The sequence below is a fragment of the Ochotona princeps genome, chromosome 3 (assembly GCF_030435755.1).
Source record: "Ochotona princeps isolate mOchPri1 chromosome 3, mOchPri1.hap1, whole genome shotgun sequence".
Classification (NCBI taxonomy): Eukaryota; Metazoa; Chordata; class Mammalia; order Lagomorpha; family Ochotonidae; genus Ochotona; species Ochotona princeps.
This window is the reverse complement of record NC_080834.1, coordinates 81,897,240-81,906,929: the sequence shown is the minus strand read 5'-3', so window position 1 is coordinate 81,906,929 and position 9,690 is coordinate 81,897,240. Positions and strand designations below refer to the sequence as shown.

Genomic DNA, 9,690 nt, shown 5'->3' with positions numbered 1-9,690 from the left:
CTAATTAACATAGTATTTTAAAGAACCATCCTTAAAAGACAGTTACATTTTAAATAAGACTACTTAGACAGCAATTTCTCCAAAATCTAGTAACATTGTCAGATCCTGGGCTTACTAATTCTCAAAGAATGCGTCTATGAGAGTCTGAGGGAGCAATACATGTTATCACATATCATGCTGGTTCCCACAAAAGAGTTATCTCCATCCATGATGAACGGTTCTCCCTCTCATCACCCCCAATTTATAGTAAACATGTAAATAACAATAAAATTGAGCAATGATGGGCTGGATTGGCCTTGTGGTATAACTGGTTAAGGTATCACCTGTGACACCACTGTCCCACATTGGGGCTGGTTTGTGTCTGACTGCTCTGTTTCTGTTCTAGCTCATTGCTAATGCCAAAGGGAAAACAGTGGAAAATATCAGTATGTTTAGGTCACTCACATGCATGTCAGAGATGAATGCAGCACCAAGCTTCTGCTTTAGGCTTCCCCAGCCCTGGCATCTGAAGAGCAAACCATCTGAAGAGCAAACCAATTGACAGAATAGTTAGGAAACTCTCTCTCTCTCTCTCTCTCTCTCTCTCTCTCTCTCTTTCTCTCTCTCTCTCTTTCTCTCTCTCTCTTTCTCTCTCTCTCTCCCCCCGACTCGTGTGTGTGTGTGTGTGTGTGTGTGTGTGTGTGTGATTCTGACATCAAAATAAATATTTAAAAGAAGACAGAGATAGAGACAGGTATCTGCTGGTTCATTCTATAATGCTCATAAGAACTGGAGAATGGCCAGGCCAAATCTGGGAAATTAATCCAGGTTCCGTAAGTGGGTGGAAAGGACCCAGCAGCTTAAGCCATCATCTTTATCACCAAGGTTTGAGTTAGCAGAAAGCTTGGATCATAAATGGAACTGATACTTGAATGGAGGCCTTCAAACATGAGATGCAGGTGTCATAAATCAGCATCTTCATTGCTAAGTCAAATGTTCATCTCTAATATTCTAATTTTATGAGAGCAAAAATCTCATTCGGTACTAACATAAAACAATGCTGGCACTTGGCAAGTGCCCCACACATCCATTTTCATTTAAAACTTTTTTTTTTTTTAATTAAGAAAAGAGTAAAGAGACGAGAGACAAAGTTCTTCCTCCATCTGCTGGTTCATTCCCCAAATGGCCACAATGGCTGATCCAAAGCTAGGTGCTGGGAGCTTTTGCTAGGTCTCCCACGTGAGTTCAGGATCCCAAGCACTGTTTTCCATGCCACAGGCAAGGAGCAGGATTAAAAGTGGAGCTGCTGGAGCATAAACCGGTGCCTATGTGGGATACTGGATCTAGTCAACAGAAGATTAGCTGGTTGAGCCAATGTGCAGATCCCTCATACATGCATTTTAAAAACAGAATTATAGTTTACATATAATGACATTTGTATCTGAAGTATTTAATCTAATAAGTGTCAAAAGTGTTGCCTATGCATACAGCTATATAAAAAGACTATGACTGTCCTGAATATGGGTCCTTTATCAAACTATGCATTTTGATAGTGTCCCCTGTCTGAGACATCCCCATCCTTTTTTAAAATGGTATCCTTTACATCTTCAGGAAATTTCCTCCGTCATTTTATTTCCAACCAGAGAGATGACCATCCACTTTCTGCTTTCTACCAATATATATTTTTCTGTTCTTGGGAGATTTATAAGTAATATGAATAGGCAGATCTACTTATGCTGTTTTGGTACTAATCTGTTTGAAACATTCATAATGTTTTTGAAATATATTCATGTTGTTGCCCATACCAGGAGTTTCTTCAATTTCTTGTCCTCCTCCTTCTTTTAATGAGCAATGCAGGACTTACTTTTTTTATTTTTTTTATTGCAAAGTCAGATATACAGAAAAGAGGAGAGATAGAGAGGAAGATCTTCCGTCCAATGATTCACTCCCCAAGTGAGCGCAATGGCCGGTGCTGCGCGGATCCAAAGCCAGGAGCCAGGAACTTCCTCCAGGTCTCCCACACGGGTGCAGGGTCCCAAAGCATTGGGCCGTCCTCGACTGCTTTCCCAGGCCACAAGCATGGAGCTGGATGGGAAGTGGAGCAGCCAGGATTAGAACCGGCGCTCATATGGGATCCTGGGGCGTTCAAGGTGAGGACTTTAGCCACTAGGCCACGCCGCCGGGCCCAAATGCAAGACTTATTTAAGTCAGAAATCTCCAGCCACAGCAGCCAGGAGAGGAGCTCCAAGAGAGAAGGGCTCAAGAAATTGGTCAAACTGGAATCATTTGGGATGTAGGGGCACAAAACCTATCCAAGGGCCAGAATTGAAATCCTGTCTAAACTGCTCAGTATAAAACAAAGCAAAACAACAGCAACAACAAAATCATCAGTGCATAGATAACTTCCTTTTATTCTCATATTAAAACTATAAACTCAGACCTGCATAGTGACCTGGTTGCTAAAGTCCTCGCCTTGCGCGTGCTGGGATCCTATGTGGGGCTGGTTCTGGTCCAGGCAGCTGCACTTCCCATTCAACTCCCAGCTTGTGGCCTAGGGAGGCAGCCGAGGATGGCCCAGAGGCCTTGGGATCCTGCACCCCTGTGAGAGAACTGGATGAGGTTCTTGGCTCCTGGCTTCAGATCGGTGCAGTGCTGGACATTTGGGAGTGAATCATTGTATGGAAGATCTTCCTCTCTGTCTCTCCTCTCTGTATATCTGACTTTGCAATAAAAATGAATAAATCTTTTAAAACAAACCAAAACAAAAAACCAAACCTACAAAGTCAGAGAGGGGGATAGTGCTTTTGTCTTGTTAAAAGTACCTTCTGAGCAAAAGCAAGCAACTTGTCCTTACAAAGGGACTTATTCCTTTTTCTTTCCAATGGGGACCAGAAATAACTGGCTATTAGGTTTGGTCCTAATATTTATTTTTATTTTATATATTGTATATGATTTTTATATATATATAATATTTTCTATCTTAAGTATATTTTATTTTATATTTAAAAATTTATTTTCTAGGTCCTTGCTCTTACTTCAAAAACATTTTAAGCACAGGCACCAACGCAGCTTGAAAAAGTGGTAAGGTTTATTTAGAAAGTGAGGAATACAAACACATAGGCCATGTTCAGGGAGAGTGGGCCACAAAGGGAAAGGGTGAGAAAAAATTGCTACCTTCAGGCTCTGAGTCCCTCTGCTGGGAGGGAGAGTGAGGATTATACAGGCAGGGGACATGTGGCTTTCAGGGACTTGACCCTGCCTAAGTCCATAGCAGATAACACAGAGTGTGCAGGGCAGGTATTAAGTCTCCCACATATAAGTCTCATCCTTTGACAGTTCCCGAGATCCAGCTGGAAGATTGTCAAAGACTCAGTTTTAGGGCTTTAATGTAAAAGAATTATCAGAGGTTTAAACCATCTGGTCAAGTTACACCTGAACATTGTATCCAAGCTACTAAACCAGATCTAATCATAGTTAAGGTAGATAAAGCTAATCTCTTTAAGACTCAAATTTTTAAGCAATTAACCTCAATAAAGACAGCAGAACATAGTGAAACTTCCCTGAGATACATAAAATTTTGTTACCTATGTCAGTTGCAAAGCAGAAAAATCATGACTGAAAAAGATAAGTTTGTGCTTTCAGCATATAAACCCATCAGTTAGTACAGTTTAATATGGCATATAACAAGGAGGTAAAGAATAAGGTAATCCTATCTTTTAAGACAACTTTAAAACTATCTCATTCTAATCTTATCTGAACTAATCTCTAACAGCATTCAGCCTTCACATTCCACACCATGCTTGTTCCTTCAGTGACTGGTGCAAATTCTAGAGTCTCAGAAAAATGTTCAACCTAGCTGGTAAAACATTTAAGTATGGTACCAACCACTCATTGCTAAAAGGCATGTAAATATTCTTGAAAATCACACTGAGGGTGGCAGCAGATTTAAACTAACTGTGATTACAGTAGCAACTCAACAGATTATAGCACCTTAGGAAATATAACAGGGTTGCATAAATTCTTAAACTTTTTAGGGCAGTGACAATTGGGAAACTACATGACTTTACAAGGTAAATATTAACAACTGAAGAATAGATGAATTTAAATAGGTGGGCAGAGAAATGAATATAATTTAACATGTAAGAAAATGTGAACTCTTGAGGCAGAGTAGCCTGTGTGCTCACTTTTGTCAATTGAGGAAAGAATTAATGAAAGAGATGGGAAAACAAGGCCCTGCAGGAATTGCAGAGTGTTTTTAAAAAAAGCAGCTTAAAGTGAATCCTGATATTAGTTCTTTCTCTACATGATGATCTGAGAGGTGGGGAAAATGAGACACATGCATCCTTTAGCAGGGAGGAGCAATAACCACACACCCCTTTTCCTGACACTGACCAAAGAAATGGAGAACAGCCTCTTAGCAGCTAAGACAAGTCAAAGTTAGATCTTAGCCAGAGAGTTTGAGAGAGAGTAAGTTGGCCTATATCTCTTCCTCCATGAGTGTAGTCAAGCCATTTTGGTCTAAAGAAAGATTTTATCTTAGTGCATGACAGAATTTAGTTGTGAGATGGAGAGTAGCAGTAACAAAGTAGCAAAGTGTAGGAGTTAGGAACCATGAGACACATGGACACCAATGTGTCATTAATGATATGGGGATTCTGTGCAGTTTCCAATCTCCATTTGGCTTTTGAACTGCTAAAATTGGAGTATTACAAGGACTATTGTCTGACTATAAAATTGTTTGCACCTTTTGATTTTCTGCTAAAAAAATTAGTCCTCTCAAAGTCAAGAATATTAATTGATATTGTCTCCAATGGAGACAGGAAGATAGGTCTTTAAGATTAACCTGGGGATGATAGTCTGATGGTTCTGTCCTCGGACCTGTCAGGGTCTCCCCAGGAAGCTGAGGAACTACATTGGACTATGGGATGTTGGACTCTGTGTTTGGTTTATGCTTGCAAAGAGGGAATCTCAACTGTACTTGATCAGTGAATATGCAACAAGGTGGAATATTCCACATGGGGGGAGGGCGGGGGAGGGGTGGGGTGATTCCCAGTTCCAATGAAACTGTATCACATAATACAATGTAATCAATGAATAGGAAAAAAAAAAGTAAAAGAACTTAAAAAAAAAAAAGATTAACCTGGGGGAAACAAACAAACAAAAAAGATTAACCTGGGGGCCTGGCACAGTGGCCTAGAAGCTAAAGTCCTCGCCTTGAATGTGCCAAGATCCCATATGGACACCAGTTCTAATCCCAACAGTCCTGCTTCCCATCCAGCTCCCTGCTTGTGGTCTGGGAAAGCAATCTAGAATGGCCCAAAGCCTGGGCACCCTGCACCATGTGGGAGACTCAGAAGAGGCTCCTGGCTCCTGTCTTTGGATTGGCTCAGCTCCATCCATTGCAGCCGCTTGGAGAGTGAATCAGCAGACAGAAGATCTTTCTGTCTCTCCTCCTCTCTATATATCTGACTTTACAGTACAAATAAATAAATTCTTAAAAAAAAAAAAGATTAACCTGAACAGGCTGAACAATTAGAACAGACCAACTTTTTGCCCGGACACTCCAAACTTCAGGATTCATGTCTGTCTTTGCCAGAGGGTGGTATAAAGCCTCTCCTGCTCTCCTGGTTGTGTAAGAATTGTGGTACCCATCTAGGCCAGGACATCTTTACTTGGTAAACAAATTGGGCTCTCTTTATTGGTCAAAGATGTGTAAATATTAGATCATTGCAGACAAAGCTTAAAGATGTGGTGAAATATGATTTGGGGCTCATGAGATAAAATTGTGGCTTTCTGTATGAAAGGAGAGGGGCCCAAAACTCGACCAAAGAGCAGAGAGAGGTACTTTTCTGTGTACAGAAGGAAATGTTTATGTTTTTCCTCCTCTCTGAGGCTTTTGGATAGTGATCTGATTCAAGGCGTTCCTGGGACCTCCATGTGGGAGGTCTGTTAGAAATACCTGACCCTGGAGTTCTTGGCCATCAGGGCAGTCAAACATCCAATGATCTCTTCTACAGATTGGACATGGTCCTGGGGTCCTTTTCGTCCATCTTTAGCAATATGTCTGATGTAGAGAAAACACAAGTGGTCCTCTGGGGTCTCACTCTACCTAAGACATCATCCGGTGCTTGCCCCTCCTATTATCCTTTTGCTCTGCTGTTGGGTTCCTCCTGAGCTCTGATAAAAGGTTGTGATGGCCACTTTTAAGAGATTGTCTAGTGTTCTCTCAGGTCTCACTGCTCTCTGGAGCTTTGTCCTAATTTCTGGGTTATACTGGGTTAGGAATCTATCTTTTGAATTGCCTGCCCATCTACTAAGTCAGGATCTAACGGAGCATGTTTTTTTCAAGACTCCCTCCAGTCTCTGAGAAGGCAAGGGGATTTTCTTGTTGGCCCCTGACCTATCCACGATAGTTTAGCACAAAGGAAACCTGTATGTAAGGAAAATCATGTCACTGAGGCTAACTTTCTCTGTCTTCTAGACTATAACTAGTCCATATTGTGGTGCAGAAAAAAAATCAAGCATGTATAAGTTCTGGAGGTCAAAGGGATCCTGATGTCTTAAATCTTTTTATATTAAACTGTGATATTCTATTGTATAGCTATAACATATTTTGCTTATTCATTCTCCTGTGTGGATTACTGTTACTTATCCTGTGGGGAAGTATGAATATGAAGGTTGCTGAAGACATTCTTTTTAAAAATGTTTTCTTTTAGATATTTTGAGCATATTTGCATCCTCATATTGACTATCTGTATCCATTTTATAATATTGTTATTTGCTTCTTATTTTGATTTTCTGGCAGTCTGGGTATATATTTTTTAAATATATGAAGGTGCATCAACCTCTTTGAGAAAAAAATGGAATTTAATAATAAATTTATTTTGGTCTAAAACGATTTTGAAAAACATGAAGAAATTTTTCCATAGTATACATTTTTCTACGAAATTTTTAAGTGCCATCATAGGTGCCATGAAAACTTTTTTCTTACTATGTTTTCTTACCTATTAATTTAATAAGTTTTTTAGTGGCTAGTACATTGTAATTTGGATGACTTCCAGTTCATCTTTTTTCTTTTTTATCTTCTGATTCTTTGCCCACACTATTTCTCTACTCCTAATTTACCAATATATTATTCTTATTTTTCTTCTATTCTATGGTACTGTTTTGAATTTAGGCTTAGCATTCATCTTTTTTTATTATTAATTACGTTGCATTATGTGACAGAGTTTCATAGGTTCTGGGATTCCCTCAACCCCTCCCTGTGCCCTCCCCACCCTATAGCCATTTTAAGGTGTATAGCAGCCAATTCTGTATATAAACTAAAATTGAAATGTCAATGACGTAGTTACAGGATGTGGTTAAGAACTTGCATTTTTTTTAACATATTGGTTACTCAATACCATGTCAATTAATTCCATAATGTTGTAAATTGTTGTTGATGTTGTGTTGGGGCTTTTAATTGATCGGGATGATATTCTGCCAACATTCATCTTTTCAAAAATATTTATTTGCTTATTTGAAAAGCATATTAACAGAGAGGGACAAGACAGAGAAAGAGCTTTAATTCACTGGTTTCCTCCCCTACATGGCAGCAATGACCAGATCTGAACCATTACAAATGTAGGAGCCAAGAGCTTTTTAGATTCAGTTTTTCACATGGGTACAGGGGTCCAGGCACACAATCATGGAGCCAAATCCAAAGTCAAGTAATATTTCTTTTGTGCCTGGAGGAAGATGACAGATCAATTGCCTATAATATCCAAGGCTGGGTCAGTCCAGGCCAAGAATTCATAACTTCATTCTGCTCTTCCATTTGAATGACAGGGACCAAAGTACTTGGGCCATTATCTGGTGCTGTCTCAGGTACATTAATACAGGAACCTGGGTGAAAAAGAGTGTGTCTGGAACTTAGTACCAGGTATTCAAAGTGGTGGCTTCACTTATCACTCAACACCTACCTAACTTTCAAAAAACTTTAAGTTGATTTATGTATAAATTTTAGCACTAACATATGGTAGTAATTACCCTACTGATAGCACAAATTTAGAGGTTACAAAATAATCCTTAGATGCCTTATATCCCATCTGCAAGTAATACTATACTACTTTTCAACATTGTTTACTTGTACAGTTTAATTTATAAACTTTATTTTTGGAGTAGTTTCAGGTTCAGATTAAAGCGTAATGAAATGCGTAGACTGTTCTCATATGCCTCTCCCTGTTAACCCCCAAACAGCCTCACTCCCTCCTTTGGACACCCTACACTATAATGTTAACATTTTTTGCAATTACTAAGCCTGCATTGACACATCATCATCACTCCAAGTCCACAGTCCGTATTAATTTGTATTCTTGGCATAAAATATTTTATGGGTTTTGACAAATGAATCGTGACATGCACCCACAATTACAGTATCACATAGAACAGTTTTGCTGCCCTAAATGTCTGCCTGTTCATCTCTCTCTTCACTCTACTCCCACCTCAAGCCTTTACAAAATTGCCCATGATACTCAGCAGATTCAGTGGAGTTATAAGATTGAATGTTAATTTACTCTGCACTGAAGGTCTTAGAATCCAATCTGTTCTAGCAGTCCACATAGGTCTTAACATTTTGCTAAGCACTTGGGTGATCTGTTTTTACCCACTAGGCTTGGGAGAATTTTTCTTTCTTGAAAAAAAAACCAAAAAGGAGAACAGATTTGTATGTCTTTTGTCATATGAAGTGTTGATCACTGAAGTTGAGATAATTTTGAGTTTCTATATCATTACTTCTCTTATGGTTTCAGACAAACTGATTTTGGAAGACACCTGCTTGGTTGTTTTTATGTGTTATCCTTGCTCAGGGGCCATGCTAATCATCATGTAGCATTCCAATTTTAGTATATGTGATGCCAAAGCAAGTACTTTTTGTATTTGTTAAAGCTACCATTGCACTCTTTTATAACTTTCAAACTTCACAATCAGAAGGGCAACTAGCACTAACTACATACAAGTGCTTTTCCTTATGTTCATGAAAAAACCATGTTATGACTAAACTGTGTGCACTTGGAAAATAATCTGTACGAAATAAGTTTATGTTTTCATTCCATTTGTTCCCATTATCTTTGTGTTATACCTTTGTATTTGTTGAAAGAATAGAGGGAAGCAGGAGATGTTTCTCTGTTGTGTTCAGTTTATAAATGTCTATGTCTGATTTGCACCTTATAATATTTAGAAGGTTAAAAAACTATGACTTTTTAAAACTGGAAAACTTTGAAAATGATTATGCCTAAATGAAAATGTGAGAATAAAATGAGTTAAATATGCAAAATACTTAGAATAATGTCGAGAAGATAGCAAAATCTATATGATTATTTGTTGTGTTTATTTATATATCTTTCTTGTTTTTAACTTATTTTTTATACAGTTCTATTGGCTCTGGGATTTCCTCTTCTCCCTCCCTATATCCCCTCTCCCCACTGATTTCCTCTATATTATTACAAGTGTAAAGTCTTTAAAAACAGTCATAAGTCCATCATTCTGCTATTTAAGTGTATCTTGACATTGTAGGTATGGACAGTGACAAAGTCTAGCATCCTATTGTCAAGATAACACTTTACAATTTCATGGGGAGTCCATCTTTGATTTGGAAATAGAGATGTGAAGTGCATCATATGATAGTTTTCACTATACTGTTTATTTCTATTTCAAAATGGAGTTGTTCTTCAG

At 38.6% G+C, this 9,690-nt stretch overlaps 1 non-coding gene across 1 annotated transcript; it reads right to left on the bottom strand.

Moving 5' to 3' along the window:
• Positions 1-8,784: 8,784 nt before the first annotated feature.
• Positions 8,785-8,886, bottom strand: LOC118758971 (U6 spliceosomal RNA). The gene has a single exon (XR_009245206.1). It is a non-coding gene; the product is annotated as a U6 spliceosomal RNA (small nuclear RNA).
• Positions 8,887-9,690: the final 804 nt, after the last annotated feature.